The sequence below is a fragment of the Arvicola amphibius genome, chromosome 12 (genome assembly GCF_903992535.2).
Source record: "Arvicola amphibius chromosome 12, mArvAmp1.2, whole genome shotgun sequence".
Lineage (NCBI taxonomy): Eukaryota > Metazoa > Chordata > Mammalia > Rodentia > Cricetidae > Arvicola > Arvicola amphibius.
Genome location: NC_052058.2, coordinates 5,264,582 through 5,283,680, shown reverse-complemented (window position 1 = coordinate 5,283,680; position 19,099 = coordinate 5,264,582). Strand labels below are relative to the sequence as shown.

General features: G+C 47.0%; 1 long non-coding RNA gene across 5 annotated transcripts; it reads left to right on the top strand.

The window, feature by feature from the left end:
* The first annotated feature begins 11,446 nt into the window (after positions 1-11,446).
* On the top strand, positions 11,447-18,034 carry LOC119827465. Of its 5 annotated transcripts, none has more exons than XR_005287678.1 (5): positions 11,447-11,899; positions 12,504-12,690; positions 12,832-13,123; positions 17,264-17,344; positions 17,830-18,034. It is a non-coding gene; the product is annotated as an uncharacterized LOC119827465 (long non-coding RNA). The 5 variants fall into 5 exon arrangements; XR_005287677.1 differs by having other exon boundaries at positions 12,832-13,182; XR_005287676.1 differs by having other exon boundaries at positions 17,264-18,034.
* The last annotated feature ends 1,065 nt before the right edge of the window (positions 18,035-19,099 follow it).

Here is a 19,099-nt window from a genome sequence, read left to right as displayed (position 1 = left end):
TGCTCTTGAGAACTGCAGGATGGAGGGGCGGGGCAGTGACTGTGGCTCCCTCCTTCCCTTGTCCCCCTCTGCCATCTGCCGGCCACAACATGAAGTGCTCCTGAATGGCTTCAGGCGGTTCCTGTGAGTTGTTTGGTTTTGTGGATACAGGATCTCCCCATGTGGCCCAGGGTGGTTTGGGGAAGCCTCACCTTCTTCCTTATCTGGTAGGGAGGATTATAGGAGTGAGCCACCGTAGCCAGCTCAGGAAGGAAGTTTTATTACTGTATACTTTCTGAATTTGCAATGTGGCTTCCGAGAAAAGTTGTGTCACAAGTCTCCAGAATCCAAACTTTATATCCCTGAAATCATGGGAGAGTAGCTCTCTTGGGAGAGTTAAAGATCTGAAGAATCAACTTGTCAGTTTTCTTCCTGTACTGGAGAGGTAACATGTAAACTCTGAACACCGTGTTTAAACTCCGACTCTTTAATCTCTCAATTTTATTTTAGCAGTTGTGTGTGTGTGTGTGTTCAGGAGCGCGCGCGCGTGCACACAGGTGAAGACTGGAGAATGCCTCTCCAGAGTTGGTTCCCTCTCTCTACCCTGTGGGACGGAACTCACTCAGGTGTCAGGCTTGGTGGCATGTGACTTTACCTGCTGGGCCATCTTACTGGATCTCTATAACTTACTGATGATGCTGGCCAGGAAATGTCACCTCCTGGTCCTCCGTCTCCTTGTCTGTGGCAGTGGACCTTGAGAGACACTAGGTCTTGCTTCTCTAGTGAGTTTGATACAGATGATGAGAGCTTACAGGTGTGCACCTTGTAATAGCTCACACCCTACCTACTCTCAGGAAATCCCATGTACCTTGGTCTTGGATCTACCTAAGAGCTTAGGCAGCCATTAGAATAGGGAACACAGAGCATTCTGGGAGTTCCTTATGCATATATGCGTGTACCATGTTTGTGTCACACAGCTTCCATTTTAACACTATAGTCAATGCAAGCACTATGAGTCCATGTTCCTGAATCTTTCTCTTATTGCCTCCTTCTAGGGAATTCACATTCCTTCTGATCACCTACAATACTCTCTCTGGGCTGAGATTGCTCATTTCTGTCTGGGAATATCAGCCTGGATTGCCTAGGTCCCTAATGGTCAGGACCAGTCTATTGGGTCATAGTGTCTTGCACTGTGTCATTTAGCAACTACTCAATAAGTACTTGTTGAAGGGATCTCATGGATTCACCCAGGAATCCTGGATCGGGTGGAGCAGATCTGAACTGTGATTATTCTGTGAAGGAAGCATGGAGCCTTGACAGTGATGGAATTGGGAGTGGGAGTCAAGGCTGGGACGTTAACGTGCCACAAATATACATGGAGACGAGTAAGAGAGAACACAGAAAACAAGGCTCATCTTTAACCCACGCAGCCACGTGATGGGGATTGGTTTTGGTGACACTCAGGGAAGGGTCCTCCTTTGCAGCCGGTCCTCTCTACCTCGTCCTGTTCTGCAGAAGTATGTTTTCATTGCTGAGGCCACATTGGTCATTTTTGCTGTCCTGTTTCTGATAGTCCCAGTAGCCCTGAAATGATCGATGCATCAGATAGTGATGTCAAGATATTTATTCCCCAAATTAACTTGTGATTCTTTTTTTTAAGACTTCTAAAGTTTAGTTGATTTTTAATTTATGTGTTTAGGTGTTTTGTCTGCCCACCATGCCCATCCCTGGTACATGCAGAGTCTAGAATGAAGCAGATCTCTTGAGACTGGAGTTAGAGGTGGTTGTGAGCCCCCATGTTGGTGTTGAGAATCCAACCACGGTCCTCTGGAAGAGTAGCCAGTGATCTTAACCACTGAGTCATCTTTCTGGGCCAAAACTTATGTACTTATTTATTTACTTACCTTTGGTTTTTGTTTGTTTGTTTTTGTTTTTGAGGCAGGGTTTCTCTGTGTGGTCCTGGCTGTCTGTACTTATTCTAGAGAACAAGATGGCCTCAAACTCAGAGATCTACCTGCTTCTGCCTCCCAAGTAGTGGGGACCAAAATTTACTTTTATTTATATGTCTGTTTATGTGTGTATGTACACATATGTATGGTGCCTGAGGTGGCCAGAAGAGGGTGTTGAATCTCCAGGAGCCTGAGTTATAGGCAATTGTGAGCTACCTGTTGTAGGTGCTGGGAAGTGAACTCTGGTCTTGTGCAAGTGTTTTTATTTGCTGGGCCTTCTCTCTAGTCCCCAGTCTTGACAGGCCATAGAATCCCATAAGGCCAGCCCTGTTACCTTTCGTTAGGTACAGAGTAAGCCAGTCAATTCTATCATCACCCATTCCTTCTTTATACTTTACTTCAAAGACCTCCATCTTTCCTGATAATGTTCAATACCTGTCAATAAAGGCTTATTGATCATGGACCTAGCCCCATGATCCTAGGACCCTCACCTAAATCCGGGAACCTACAAAGCTGTGAGCTGTTTGAGGGTAGGAAATGTATCTTACCCCATTTTTTTTTTTTTTAACATGCTGGGTTTTTGTGAGTCCTGGACCAGGTTCCACCATGGAGCTAAACCCATCCCATCTAATCCATTCTCTAATTCCATATGCGAAACACAGGATTGGTCGTGGTTGTCGTGGTGATGACAATGGCAAAGACGACATTAAGTGTCATGTATGGAGCCCTCACAGAGTGGCAGAATCATTGCTATTAATTCATTTATTCCTCTCAATGACCTCGGAGGCAGGAGCCATTAACGTCACCTGGAGGAATACACTGTCACATCAGAGGCTCTACATTATTTCCAAAAGCCACACCTCTGGGGGACGATAGAGATGGGATTTAAATCCAGATCTTTCTGGCTCCGGGAGCTGAGTGGTGGTGATAGCATAGTCTGGTCCGCGGTAGGCGCTTAATGTGCGCATGCGGAGCCAAACGGAGAAGATGGAATAGAACTTGGCACGGTGCTTCCCTTCCTGTTTTCCGCTCCTAACTGACTTGCAAAGGCATTATTTGTTACAGAACATTATTTTATCATTAGTTTCAATGCTCAAACATAGACCGCCAGTCCCTTGAGACACCCAACTTTCGCAATTCATGCCTCACATGCATTTTTCAACCCCTGTGATAGTTTTGAAAGGAATATGTGATTAGCCTCATTTTTCAGACGAGGGGAAAGTGACTCGCCTGCCGCTGCAAAGCACGTGGTGGCAACCGAAATGTGTTTGTCCACTTCTGACATCCCCACATTGCTCTGGCCTTTTCCAAGTCACAAACGACCTAGCCTAGAGCCCCCGAGTTTCTGTCTCCCTTGTTTTCCCTCTCTTCTTGCTAGCCTGGCAAAAAAAATCACAGAAGTCTCATAAAATGACTGATAGGGCTGGGCTGGCTGGTCTAATCTGCTTCTCCATCTGCTCCCTTTTACCAGGACAGCTACAGAAAATCAACAGTGGATGTCAGAGGCAATGGAAGCCAGAGTCTGTCCACAGAGAGGGCTGGACGCAGCCCTCTACTGCCTCTGCCTCATCGTCTTTCTTCCCTGTGACTGGCAAAGACAAGCTGGCCAGGAAGAATATAATTTTTCTAGAAAGAGAAAGAGTTCCCTTGGGAAATCCGCAGCATTGTAAGCCAGAGGAGGGCTCTGGCTCTCACCTCAATGGCACCTACTTGGGGAATGAGCTTCGTCAGGGCTCCTCAAGAAGCTGGAGATGGGATTTGCCTCTGCACTAGACCTGTTTGCCCGGGACTGAAGCTCACACTGCTGCTATCACACATAGGCACCAACGTGTGGACCAATTCACTGTGTCCTTTTCTGTGCAGTTATGCCAGCTGTGGTTCATAGGATCCAGAGTACTGTAAAGTTCTATAAAACAAAGTAGACAGCATGCATACACAAGAGTCATCACGTAGAGTCATTGAAATAACCTAAGAATTGCAGAAGTGTCTCAGACCAGGATGCTTCTTGCTCCGAGCTCAGGGGAACTTCTGCTCTGGGATCTTTTCTTTTCTTTTCTTTTCTTTTCTTTTCTTTTCTTTTCTTTTCTTTTCTTTTCTTTTCTTTTCTTTTCTTTTCTTTTCTTTTCTTTTCCTTTCCTCCCCTCCCCCCCTCTCTCTTTCTTTTGAGGAGGGTCCGGAAACCAGGGCTCCTGCTAAGCTCCTGGAATCTGAGAATGTGTCCTCTCAGCGCAACTCTGCTTAGAAGTAGCTAGCATTCCCTCTGTGTGCGCGTGCGCGCGCATGCGTGCATGGGTGAAGGCCAGGGGCTAATCTCGGGTGTGTCCCTCGATTGCTTTCCACCTTGTTTGTTTGTTTGTTTTGAGAGAAGGCCTCTCACTATATCTGGTGCTCCTCCATTTAGCTAAGCTACCTGACCAGCAAGTCCTGGTTGTCGCCACCCAGCCTGTGCTGGGATTACAGGCACATGTCACCAGGCTTGGTTTTGTTACCTGGCCACTGGGGATCAAACTCAGGTCTTCATGCTTTCATGGGAAGTATTTTACTGACTGAGCCATTCCATAGGCCTGCTCCAGTTCATTTGAAGATTTCCTTTGCACTGAGTGTTTAGTCTGATCAGGAGAAGGTGCACTAAGCAGTGACATATCCCTATAGGCCACATGGAGTTCTTATGAGAGGTTGTTCAAGTCTGTCCCCAAACTATCTATGACAGATTGTCATTTGCTGAAGGGACATCTGTGTATCTCTTTAGATGGAAACTGCTTTCTTCTTGGCTAATTTGCAGACACCCCTCTGCCTTCCTGACTGTGACTTCTGGTATCTCTGTAGGGAAAGCTGCTATAAATGTAAGCAGTGTGTGTTCAAAGAGAATGGGCAAGGAGGAGGGTTCAAAATGGATAGACATCTTTGTCCTCCTTAGGCTCTAAGACAGGGACCGTTTTCTTCAGCCAGGGAGAGAGCAGTCAAGGGGGCCAAGCAGATTCACAGGTTACCTGGTCCAACCCCACTTCACGGGGTGCCATAAGAGTCAGTGTCTGTGACCTCTGCCAGCTGATGCTCTGCCAGGAAGGTAAAGTGCCAGCGGCTTTAGCTTCCCCTTGGGATAAAGGAGACAGCCCAGCGTCAAGGTCATGTTGAATGCACAGGGTCTCCTCACTCTGTGCCCCGTGCTAAGGGGAGGTGGGGAGACTTTGGGGTTCTCCGCTAGGGTTTCTCAGAAGATAAACAATTTCTACTAAAAGGACAAAGTGTAGGACACTGTGCCTAATATCAAGTTAAAAACTAGCATCACCAGCTACCCAGATGTTTTCACATGCACACATGTCTGCCCACAATGGTGAAGACCCACAACTACCTGACTGGAGGCAGCCATTTCCACCCGATTGCTCTAGAGAAAGGGGCTTGTTCTCTTGAGCTCACATGTATGTGGGAAGAAGTGATTTAAACCCAAGACCGCGGTACCCAAACTCATCTCCTGCTCCTAGTCATGCCCATCCCAAGCAAGAGGTGCCAGGTCCAGGGGGTTCATCAGCAACTTGTTCACACATAAGATCAGCTCATTCCAGCTATGCTGACTTGATGGGATTCCCAGGGAATAAGAGCCACAGAGATAAAGAGGCAGTGCTAGGAGAACAATGACCTGTTGCACTTGAACTTCACACACACACACACACACACACACACACACACACAGCCTTAGTCATTATTTAGTTCGGAGCTTTAACAGAAGGAGGAACTGAAAGCAAAGAACGAGGCAGAGACAGTTTCTGGCCCCTGTGTGGTTTCAGGTTGACACTCTCCACACTGCACAGAGAGACAGTGACGTGATTCACACAAAGTCCCATGAACATGAGAAGTGAGTCTGGGATCCTGTACTCCAGACTGTGAGCCAATGTGCCCTTCATGTATGTTAGTGTGTGTTCCTCCACACTCCTCTTGCTAGCTAGTCCTGTGAGCCTTACTGACACTTCACTGGAACAGAAGACATGGCTAATGAGTGTTATTTTCACGTAAAGGCCCAGGTGGTCTGCATCATTACATGTGTAATTTCCGTGGCCTGTGTACTGCTTTGTGACTCGCCCCAAAGTGTTCAGCATGGTGGTCACCAAGTTTCAAGAGAAATAGGTATGCTTCTCTTCATGGGTTTGGATAAAGAGTACCTTGCAAGGGTTAACTTCAGAATGACCCATTGTTCTGAGCCAAACAGGTTCAGGTTTCTACAGGTCGAATCCAGTCACCACCAGCCTTGCATGGGTCACTGGCCTTGAAAGGGGTCTGCACACGCGGCAGCCAGTGTAGGATTAGTCCCTTGGAGGCAGGGTCGTGGTCTTTAACTGCGTCCCTCATACTTTCATGCCCCTCTGAGGACTCTCAGTTCATCTCCTGCTCATTTGAAGTGACACTTCCCAGGCCGGAGGGATGACCAGGGTGAATCAGTAGGATGGACTCTTTACCACAAAGAACAGGATATAGCTTGGGGCTAGCTGTGGGGGAGAGGACACTACAGCAAGTGGGGCTTGGAGCTGCCAGCTGTGTCTTCCTTGTAACGAATACACAGTAGCATGAGGTACCTCAGAGATGCTGTGGCATAGAAGCAGACTGAGCTCCCAGGTCCTCTTCTGGGGCACAGTAAAGTCACCTCCAGCACCCAGGTGTTCACACTCGGGTCCTTTCCTAACTTCCCAGACAAGCATACGCTTCATCCTGGAAGCAGCTTTAACCTTCTCTGTCTTCATTCTGCTCACTCTGAGTAGCATAGAGATTTCTTCTGTAGACACAGAGGCCCTAGAGTTCACTTTGATCAATTTCTGATAGTAAAATATTTCAAATGCATTCTGAATGCTTTGGGAACCTGAGGGGTTGCAGCTGGAGCATGCAGGTCAAGGACACCTGTCCCGGGTGCCAACCTTCATACTGGGGCACAGTAACAAGGAGGATGGTTGTCTCTGTCCCCATCTCCAGGTGAAGACTCAGGAACTCCTCCGATACTGAGTTCAACCACATGAGGACTAAAACTCACATTCTGCCGTGTGAAGAATCGAATCACCCGCATCCCGCAACCTCCTCCTCTGCTCTCCCACTTCTTCCTATTCCAGGTTTCCCTACATCCTAACAAGGCAGACAATGGCAGCGGGGAGGATAGGAGCTTTGGGTCTTCAGGAGTCCACTTTCCAAGAAGACATTCAGAGTTCTCTTGTGTGACCCTCAGTTATCAACTGTGTTTGCTCTTGTTTTTAAAGCATGTTATTAAGTGTGTGAGAGATACTTCCTGATTGGAGGTCAGAGGACTGAGTCACCCTCTTCATTTACTGTATGGATCCTGAGGGTCACATTCTGGGCTTCAGGCTTGGCTTGGTAGCTGGCGCCTTCACCCTCTGAGCCACCTTGCCAGCCATCAGCCATTGGCTCTCTGTCATTGTTATTGTGTAACTTATGTATACACGTGTGTGTCTATGTGTAGGCATATGTCCTTGAGTACGGTGCTCATGAAAGTCGGGAGAGGCTATCAGATGCCCTGGAACTGGGGCTGTAAGTGGTTAAGAGCCATGGGATGTGGGTGCTTGGGACTAAATTTGAGTGCTGGTCAAGAGCAGCCCAGGCTCTTAACTGCAGAACCATTTCTCCACCATTCAGTTTTCCTTATGAGTATAAGCCCAGTTCTCTCCAAACCTTCTGTGGGATAACTTGCTGGCATGGGTCCTCCCCTTCGCTCACTTAGTGGTCTTTTATAGGAGTTACCAGGAAAACATGGTCTATTCCAGACAGGGTTTTGCCATATTGATTAGCATACATTTACTGTTCTCTGTGATCTGGTTCTTCCTGTGACCCAGGGCCTGGCAGAAATCAATGTATGCAGACTTTGACTTGGTCGTTGTGTGTTGACGCAGCGAATGAACCAGGTACGTTCAGTCACCATAGCACATGCCCGTGTCATGCACCAGGTGCTCTAGGTACAGGCTGCTGCTTCGAGGAGTCTGCCACGAACCCGCCATTCTTCTTGTGTTTGTCATTAGCGAAGCAGCCCTTCCATCCTGCTGTGATGTGAGCAAGCCTTTGATGTCAGGCATCTCTGTATTTGTTTCATTTCCTCCCGAGAGCCGTACAGTTACTTATTTTCCCAGAGTCTGTTTGGGGGATGTGTCTACTTAGCCAGAGAACATTTTCAATAACCTCTCCTGCTTTTTTTGCCATTCTATTAGCTGTATTCTTTTGTTGTACTAGGTCACCTGGGCCCCATCAAAGCAGGAAGGGGACTCCTACGTCCAGAATCTGGTAAGGTAGATGAGATGCGGAGTGGTGGAGATAAAGCTAGGAACCTAAGGTAGGGACAGTCCGGAAGGCCGGGAAATCACGGCGAGATGAAATGAACGTGGGCAGTGGCAGTAGAGAGGTGTGGGTGAGGGTTGACGCAAGCTCTTAAAGAGCAAGGATGGGAGAGTCTCGAGAGCCAGCTCATGACCAAAGTGCTTGCTGTACAGGCACGAGGACTTGAGTTTGGACACCGGCACCTATGTAAAGGCTGGGGATGGCAGCTTGCGTTTGTAATGCCAGCACTGGGGAGTAGAGACAGGGAGCTCTGAGTTCACCTATCTCTCGGGAAAGCATTTCTGCATCCCTAACAGTGATGGTCTACAGAAGTGATTTTAGTGTTAACAATGAGGTATGTGTAACAAGGGTCTACTGTGTGTTTTCAAATATAGGTTAAAATACATGGGAAATATTGCGGAAATGAGTCTTTCTAGACTGAACTGATGAGCCCTATTCTTGGTTTGTATCCATCATGCTCATGTGTGCACACGCACTTGCACTGATCTTTGTTTGCACACACAGGCTTGAAGGAAGTGGTGGGTAGAGGTTTGGCTTTCAGATTGCAGAGTGGTCTACCCTAGCTCTGAATATTTACAACACCTGCTTGGCTTTGGGCAAGGCCTTTGAGCTATGGCTATCCCTTCTTGTATAACTGGTCCTGATGCTAGTATGCGTCTTATAAGATGGCAGTCACAGTAAAATGGTGCAGTGTGATGCTTGGATGTGCTCAGAATATGCACTGCACTAGGGACTGTAAATACGGCTTGACATTATTGTCATTGTCGGTGTATAATTAGTGACTTTTTCATGGTTGTCATAAAACACTGGACAGAAGCAACCTAAGGGAGGAAGGTTTCATTTCGGCGGGTGGTTTCAAGAAGATTTCTTCTCATCATGGTGGGCAAAGCCGAAGGAGCATTTTGGTCCCTGGTGGGGAGAGATGCTGTGGTGGTTCTTTGCGTCCACAAGAAGCAGAGAACTAGATGGGAAGTGGAGGCAAATAAGACCGTTAGGTTCCTGCTCCTATGTCTATCAGCTAGACACCACATTCCCTGAGTGCCACATCCTTCCAAAGGAGCTCCACCAGCTGGGGACCAGGTGTTCAAAACACACAAGGTTACGAGAGACAGACATTTCACTTTCAAACCATGACAGTATTCTTGCTTACAAAGTTCTTTTGTCTGTGAAAATCTTGGGTCCGCTTGCGGATGAAAAACTTCACACAGAGACTGCTTTTCTCTCTTCTTGTTTCCTAACTCCATCTTAAGCATCAAGTAAACCTCGAAGGGATCTATATTCCTTAATTCTTGGAATTGGAAGGTGACACTGAGTCCGAGAACTCACAGTGCTTCCCAGTGTTCCCCCAACGCATTCCAGACAGTAAAAGTGTAAAGGTAAATGATTGTTCTGAGCCCAGAAGAATCCCATATTTGGTGAGAAAGGCCAGTGGCCTCTGGAACTTTCTGAGATAGTCATAAGAAATATTTATAGCTATAGGCAGCTCTTCTTCAACAAAAAGCATTAAAAGTATATATGTGTATTCCACACTCTAACCAGGTCCATGTTTGAAGGTTGCTAAAATCCAGCACAGGTAATGGATGTGATTTTTTTCTTGTTTCAGTTATAAGATTTGAATTTAAATTCTGCCTCTCCTCTAAGTTGGACCCTGATATTTTCTCGTTGGTACAAAGCTAGCTTGGGACGATTAAATGCAACTTCTCAGAGCTGGCATGAGGAGGAGGAAGGGGAGCAGAGGGCCTAGCAAGGTTGTGGTATTGGAAAAATACCTTCATCTCCTTTCAAACATTTGGAATGAGTTGAGACCCCACATATGTGTTATTAATAAATACCTCCTTCCCCGTGAAGAGAAACCGAATCCTCAGAGCCTGATTCTTTTACACTGGACTCATCAGAATCTCCGTTTGCAAGGGCAACTTGAGAGCTAGGACATCTCAGAGTCTTTGTTCTTCGACTAAAAGGTCACATTTTTGCCAGCACTCACTGCAACTTGAACTGGGAGAAACTCCAGTTCAAATCTGGAACCCACAACCTTGAGGAGTTAAAGTGAGACCTATGTTATATGAAAACTCACCCATAGCAAACGCTTGTGATAGACAGGAGAATGTCCTAGTAGAACACATCTTCTAGGGATGTAATGTGCTTGCTTTGTGAGCATTTGGCTTGCATGGACTCAATCCCTAGAATATAAAAATAGAGAAATCAAGCGTGGCAATGAGTGTTTGCATGCACTGGGCAGGCAGGCGTGTTTGCAACCCCAACACTGAGCAGGCAGAGGTAGCCGGAGACAGGCAGATCCCTTAGGCTCTCTGGCCAGCCAGCCTAGCCTATTTAGCAAACTCCAGGCCAGTAGGAAACTCTGTCCTAAGAAATACAGAGACTGAAGAATGTTGTCTGAAGTTTTTTTGGCTTCCACACGCATGTACACCTATGTGAATACACTCCCACCACATGCTGCACATATAATGAATATGCTCTCTCTCTCTCTCTCCCTCACACACACATACACACACACACACACGCACGCACGCACACACACACACACACACACACACATATACACAAAGGGAAGGAGGAAGAAAGACACACAGATTGTAGGGAACAAAAGACCCGTTCAACAAGGCAGGTTGCTGGCAGAAGTCAGCTCCTTTCTTTCCTTCTGGGAAAGATTACCAGGTAGGAAACCCTAGCCTGAGGAGGAAGACCTTACCATCGCATGCAGGATGAGTGGGGGCTGTGGTCAGAACTGAAATGTTCCTCCGACCCATGGGCTTGACCGTTTGGTTCTTAGTCGGTTCTGTTTGGGGAGGTTGAGGAAAGAGTGGATCTAGGGGAGTCGGGGTGGGGACTTGAAGACTATAGCTCAGCCTGCTTCCTGCGTTCTCACCCAGACCTGAGCAGACAGCTTCACAGTCATCCTGCAGGCCACAGTCCTGAGTTACTCTTGCCTTTCCTCCCACAATAGACCATGGACCAGAATAAACTTCTCCTCCCTTAAATTACTTCTTGTTATGTATTTGATTACTGCATACATACACACATGACACACACATTACATATACATATTACATGCAATGCACACACATACTACATACACACATACACTACATACACATATGCACACACCTACACACATGTACATGCACAAGCACATACACACACACACACACACACACACACACACACACACACACACACACATACACTAATACGGTGGATTTGTATACCAAGCTCCCAGTGAGACTCACACGTGGACGCAAACTGTGACCACTGACACTTTACACAATTTCCGCTGAGCGGAGGCTATGAGCAAATGCAGAATCTTTGCTCTGGTTACATCTCCTCCACACTTTCTCAGGCATAAGAGAAGTCAACCCTGGGGCTCTGGTTTCTTGATGTGGGTGCAGCAGCCTCCAGGGAGGTGTCCCTAGTGCTAGGAGGACCAAACGTGTAATGCCCATGATAGCGTTCACTGACTCGGAAAGCATGTGTGTGGCCATTAATCTCATTGTCAACTTGATGCAATCTGGAAGCACCTAGGCATGCCTGAGGATTTCCACGAGGGGTTATGTCAGTGGGAAGGCACAACCTGACCGTGTGGGGCCATTCCCTGGATGGTACCGTGATCCTGATCTAGAGAAGTTGAGGTAAGCATAATCATTTGCTCTCTGCTTCTGGAGAACAAACACAATGTGGCAGATGTGAGCAGTCTGCCACTCTGCCTCCCTGCCTGCTTGTAGTGATTAGCTGCGGGCTGCGTTCCCGCCGCCCTGCTCCTGATCGCTGGCTAGCTTATGCCCCAAAATAATTACACAGAAACTGTATTCTTTTAAATACTGCCTGGCCCATTATTTTCAGCCTCTTACTCACATCTTGACTAACCCATATCGAATAATCTGTGTAACACCATGAATGGTGTCTTACCCGGAAAGATTCAGCATGTCTGACCTGGTGGCTGGCTCCATCGCATCTCTCTGAGGAGAGGCATGGCAGTCTGACTAACTTAGGAGAGGTGTGGCATCTGACTGAGCCATCTACCCCACTTCCTTCCTCCTGTTCTGTCTACTCCACCCACCAAGGTCTGGCCAATCAAATGGGCCAGGCAGTTTCTTTATTAGCCAATGGGAGTCCTCCATCACCTGCTGCCTTGTCTGTTATAAAGGACTATGCCCCTCTGAAACTGTAAGCCAAGACAAACCCTTTTCCCTTGGGTTGCTTTTTTCTTATTACTTTATTTTCCATTCACAATAGCAGAAAAGAAACAAAGATGTTGACTCCTATAGTGCACAGAGCCTGGGTTAGATGCGCTCTCCTAACTCCTTCGCTTAGAGCAGAGGCTGAGACTTGGAGCCCTCAGGATGTGGTCCTCTGGTCCCCCTCCTCCAGTGTGAAAACCTATGCTGCATCTCTCCAGGAGAAGCCTCGGCAGCTTCGGGAGGTTGGTGCAGCAATGCTTGCTGAAAAAGCCCAAAGCCATGGAAATCCTGGGCCTGCTTTCCCTTTGGATTAAAATAAATGCTAATTGTGAAGCCAAGGACCTTCCTTTATTGATGAATTAACTTGAATGACCCTTTTGTAGGCAGCTGCTGTGGATTCTACTGAACAACCCCACCGACTTCCACCGCCCCAGAGAAATGCCTCAGGACCACACTGGAAGAAGCAAGTTATAGAAAAATGATGAAACCGGCCACCTTGCCAATAATGATCAAGAGCTTTGTTCTGACCCAGGGAGGCCACCTGTGCTGGAGATGAAGAAGGGACGCTGTCCAGTCAGTTGAGGAGAGTTTTCAGACCCATAAGACTGTGCAGAAATAGCACTATCCGAATCTTCTTCATGTGTTTGGGGGTGACAAGAGGACACATGTGTTCAGGTGCCTGTCAAAGTCAGGAGATGGTGTCAGATCCCTTGGAGCTGTAGTTACAGGCTTTTGTGAGTTACCTGCCCTGGGTCCTGGGAACCAACCTTGGTCCTCTGGAAGAGCATCACACACTCTTAGCCACTGCGCCATCTCTCCAGCCCCTCTTCTGTTTGACCAACTTAAAATGTTCTCACAATTCTACTGCCTGGTATTGATTTTTGCAAGGAATAAAAGGTCCCCATTCTAATCTGTGGAAGACGGATAATGGAGGCGGTCTGACGGGTTAGAGATTAGAGCAGCTAATTAGATTAGATGCTGTCATGGACAACTATGCTGTCCTCTGTCTTATTTAATACGTACAGAATTCCCTAAAGGAAACACCTAGAAGCTCCGAGAGGGAATCTGTGACTCCTGGAGGAAATAAAATTATAGAGTTGCATAAAATGATAACTCTGGAAATGAGATTGAGCCTAGGGACATGACCCAGTGAGGCAAATGGCCCTGTGCAAGCTGGAGAATTGGAATTTGAATACTTAGACCCTACATAGAAAGCCATTTCATGCTAGTGCTGTAACACAGGACATAGAGGGAGGTGGATCCCTGAAGCTCATTGGCTGGCCAGCCTAGCTTACTGGATGTGCTTCAGGTTAGGTGATAAACCCTGTCTCAAAAGGTACAGGAGAATGATGAGGGAAAGACAGATGACATCATTCTTGGGCCTCCAGTCAGCATACATCTGAACACATGTACACACACACACACACACATACACACACACCTACACACACACACACACACTCAAAACAAATCTTTAAAAAGTATTGAAATAAGTAACCAAAACTACTTCTTAGGAGGAAAAAAAAGCAAATGCCAATCATTTTAAGGTAATTGTTTCTGGTCTACAAAAACATTATGCAGACCCCTTTCAAAGAATACATTGCCCAGGCTCTGTTTACTCCCTTTAGAAGTTAACCATGATGAAACAAACAGAACGTGAAAGTTACAGTCTTAACTGCTTAGAAGTATTCAGTGCTGTTGAATATGTTCACATTACAGGGCCAGTTCTTTCCATAAGAAATGTGCACAGAAATGCACAGGCGCCTGTGGTGTCTGAATGAAAATGGCCCCAGGGACTAATAAGGACTGTTGCTATTTGAAAGGATTAGGGCATGTGGCCTTGTTGGAGGAAGTATGTCACTGGGGGTGGGCTTTGGGGTCTCAAATGCTTAAACTAGTTCCAGTGTCTCTTTCCTTCTTCCTTTCTTCCTTCCTTCCTTCCTTCCTTCCTTCCTTCCTTCCTTCCTTCCTTCCTTCTTCTTTTTATTACTGTGGATCCAGATGTAAAGCTGTCAAGCCACTTCTCCTGCTCTATGTCTGCCTGCATTAAGCCATGCTGCCCGCCATGGTGATAATGGGCTAAACCTCTGCACTTTAAGTCAGCTCCAATTAATTTTTTCCTTTATTAGAGTTGCCACGGTCATGGTGCCTCTTCACAGTGATAGGACACGGACTAAGACAACATCTGTTCATCCTTATTGATTTAAGATTTATTGTTGTTATCTTTTATATGTATGTATGTGTGTTTGTGTGTATGCATACCTGTGTGGTGCCCTTGGAGGCCAGAAGAGGACATCACATCCCCTGGAGCTGGAGTAATAAGCAGTTGTGAGCTGCCCTGTGGGTGCTGGGGACCAAACTCCAATCATCAGCAAGAGCAAGGTCTGCTCTTACTGCTGAGCCATATTGCCAGCCCTTCTTGCATTTATTTATTTATATTTGTATGTATGTGTGTGTGTGTGTGTGTGTGTGTGGTGTGTGTGTGTGTGTGTGTGTGTGTAACCATCACAGAGGACATGTGGAGGTCAGAGGACAACTCGAAAGAGTCATTTCTCTCCTTTCACCTTGTGAGCCCGGGGATGGAGAACTGGGCTGTCAGGCTTTGCAGTAAGGGCCTTTAGCTGCTGAGCCATCTTGCTGGTCCTCAAATGATTTAAAAAATATTGTCCTATAAATCATCCCTGGGGTTAAATCTTCACACACAGTATTTTTTAAGCCTAGCTTTCTATTTTTATTTCCAGCTCACACCATAGTCACCGTCCAGGAAAAGGCCGGAAGGGCTGAAAGGACTGGGAAGTCAAAGGGAAGAAAAGAGGAGATGTAATTTATGAGGATGGAGCTTTCTAGAGCTGGTCTGAGCCTGTTGTCCTGGCTGTCACCCTACTCTCAGTCTCCAAGGCCATGTTTGCTCTCTCACAAGGCTCAGGGCAGGGCGGTTTTCATCATATAGAGCAGTGGGGACACTCACTGGTGAGAGCCAGGCTTCCTTCCCGGTGCATGTTGGCTAGAGAGGCACTCATTAGCTAGAATACCATACTTACAGACACCGATCTGAGCACTGAAGGCAAGAGAGGGCAATGCTGAAAGGCAGCTAAACAATTAGAAAGATATTCCCTGGCTGGGCAGACAGTTCACAGGTAAGATACTTGTTCCCCAAGTCGAGGACCCAAGTTCAAATCTCCAGAACCCACACTAGGCAGCACTTGCTGCTGGATGTCTACAATCCCAGAGTTCCCATGGCAAGATGGGAAGTGGAGACAGGAGAATTCCCAGAAGCTGCAGAGCCAGGTAGCCTGGTGTCATCAATTGGTGTTACTAACCAGACGCACTGCAGACAAGCTGAGACTAGCTGGTGGCTCATGTATTGTAGAAAACACAAACTTCTCCACCCGCTCAGTTTAGCTGTGCTTTCCTGCTTTGGGCTAAATGGCTGGGATGGGCTTGGTCTTTCCTTTGCCTGGGATCCCTTGGTCCAATCCTCTCTATCTCAGTCGCCAGGTTTTTGGACTTTAACAGAGATGAAAACACAAATAAAATTAAAAGATGTTATTAGCTAAGAGCTTTTATTATTCAATGATCCAGTGAAATTATTTGGAAAATGTAGTATGTTGCCAGGGGAGACAGATGGCTAGGGAGAGGGCTGAACCATAAAGTACCACCATGAGTGTGTGAGGGTCTGAGTTCAACCCTCAGAACCCACACAAAAAAGAAAAACATAGAAACTAGCCGTGATATCCCATGCTTGTAATCTCGGGGCTGAGGAGGCAGAGACAGGAGAATTCACGGCTCCCTGGCCAGACAGCCCAGCCTAATGGATGAACTCCAAGCCCATAAGAGACCTTGAGACCTTGTCTCAAACAAACAAACACAAAACAAAAAACCCAAGGTGGGCATCACTCAAGGAATGATACCTGAAGTTGACCTCTGGCCGCCACAGATGCGCAAATGCATGTGTATGCATATTTGCACAGGCATGCACACACACACACACACACACACAAATGGACTGAGCACAGAATTTGTTTTTCACATGAATTAAAGTAGTTGACTATTGTGTTTCTTAGTGTGTAGAAAAAAGGTAGTTATTCTCTATGGGACTTGATTTCAGCTTTTGGTGGTCATGTTCGAATTGGCACTAAGGTGTCTGGCTGCTGCCTGACACAGGAACTCCAGTTAGTGATGAGAGCCCATCTGTAGTGATGTGGGCATGTCTGACATGGAATAGCAACTGTGCTGAATGCATGGGTGGAGAGTGAATGAGTGAATGCAGGTATGGCCGTGGGTTTCCAGGAGACTGCGGACAGCTGTTAGAGGAAGAACTGATAAGCAGCTGACACGAACCCATTCAGCAAAAATGCTTGTGTGCCAAGCACATGTGGACACGCAGCACAAATGAATACATAGTGCATTGTCTGAGTTTATCAGAAAGACTAACAATCCCCGGCAAACCAGAAAAGAATGGGGCTTCTCACTTTACCGTTGATGGGAGCTGCTGAGTGAGTTCATTAAAGGACAGAATACTGTCTGGCTTCCTCTGGTGGAGGAATACAAGGCTGGGGACTCTGGTTTAGACTGGAGCCCAGGGCTGGATACATACACAGAACTGATGGGAGGCTGCAAACTCTGGATATATTACTTGAGTTCCAGAGAACTGGTGTGTGTGTGTGTGTGTGTGTGTGTGTGTGTGTGTGCTGGGGTCTAGGATAGGAGAATAGGAACGGGGTGAGGAAGGGATAGGGGAATGGAGATCTATAGAGCCACTCAGCTAATTCAGACACAGAACGGCACCCATAGCCTGTGTACCCTGACTCCTAGGTAACTCGCAAGACCAGACAAGGAGACCAGTCCGTCCCGCTGCCAAAGTGCATGTCAAAAGTAAAGACCCCAAACTGGGAGGTGAGTGTGATGAACGTCAATATGTGTTCCTCCAAATCCCTCTCAGTGTGGAGCTTATTCTACATACAAGACCCATGTAACAACCTCCGCAGGGAAGGCCTGGCGCCACCCACTGCTGCTCCAACTGGAGAATATGGACCTGTGCCTCAGGCCAGCTGGTAAAGCCCGAGGGGCTTCCATGGTTCAGAACTCCAAGCAGTGTGGCTTGGGGCTGGCACTGAGTCTTTTACATGACTTGGCTTCTCACTCCCGCCCCCTAAGGTGCTGCTCCTATGAGCAGTCCCTAATAAACACCACAAGGGCAAGGGACTCTGTGGCCTAGACGCTCTCCAAGGTTGGCAGTCAGCAGTCAGCTGGTGGCAGGAGACTCTGGTTACAATAGTTTGGCAGTGTGGTATGGAGATACAGTTAAATCAGAAGAGGCCAGGCCCAGGCCCCGCCCTGAGGCATGCATGCCTTTGCTCTCTAATGCTGTCTTGCTTTAGGGGATTTCTTTGACAAAGGTTGGAAACTGAGACTGACAAGGGCTGGCGACATGAAGAGAAACCAATGACTGGTAGCATGAACTTTGAAATGGACTCTGCTAAACATGGCCTGAAGGCTTATACAATAAATTGGAATGGGGCTGTTACTAAAAACAAAAAACAAAGAAGAAGAAAGAGGAGGAGGAGGAAGAAGACGAAGACGACGACGAAGAAGAAGAGAAGGGGGGAAGGGAGAGGGGGGGCAGAGAAGTGGGGAGAGAGGCAGAGGCGAAGCTGCCTCTCCGAGAGGAAGATAGAAAAGAGAGCAAGCTCAGGCCGGAAGCTGAAGATCAGCCTGCCTCAGCGGATGGGGGAGGGAGTGGGCGTGGCTTGTCTCTTAAAGGGATAGGGACCAAAACCATAACAATGGGGACCCCCTCTTAAAAATAATAAAGAAAAAATAATAAAATATTAATCCTATTACTGTTTCTTTGATGAAGTGTCCTTTATCCCTTCTAATTGCGCAAGGGGCACCTATGTTTCAGGGTGTGGGTGGGCATAGTCTCGTATTTCAAGTGCATGCAAACTTTGCTGGACTGTTTTTAGGATGTGTGGCCCTTGGATCTGTCTGACAAGCTTCAGCTTCGCAGACTTTCACATTGGCCTCCTGGCGCAATTCTTTCCAAGGGACAAACCAGGGCCAGGAGCTTAGTCGTGAGCTCCGTGCCAGCCGGGCTCCTCCAGTTGAGCTCATCCTCTGTAGTGCACTGTGCGAGGGAGCCGGGAGAACGAGCCCCACGGGTGTCTGTGACCCTCCAGGCAACTGCAGGGAGCGCCCTGGTTGCCCATTCCCGGTAGGCAATTAGCAGATTGCAGTCCGGTGAGCCCTGAGCTTGGTGTCTCCCCTCTGCCCATCTCTCCCGTAAGCAGAGTTTGATAGTTCCCCCGGTTACTCTGAAAAACAGCTACAGAGCTTGCAGAATGTATTTCTCAAATAACGGCATCCAGAGACCACAGAATCACAGCAACAAATGGTATGAGGCAATATTTCTAAATAGACATGCTGAAAAAAACAACCCACCAAATAGGACCATTAAATAATAATCCTTATTAAGCCCAAACCAAACACAATTGTTCTTAAAAGTGTTTGAAAAGGAAAGGGAATCAGAACTCTGAATGTTTTAGAGAAGATTAATAATTTACTTATTAATTTGATTGGATAATTGCATGTAATTTTTTTCTGGAATGGTGCATTTAAATATTATTATTAAAAATCTTGTTTAGGTCTCTC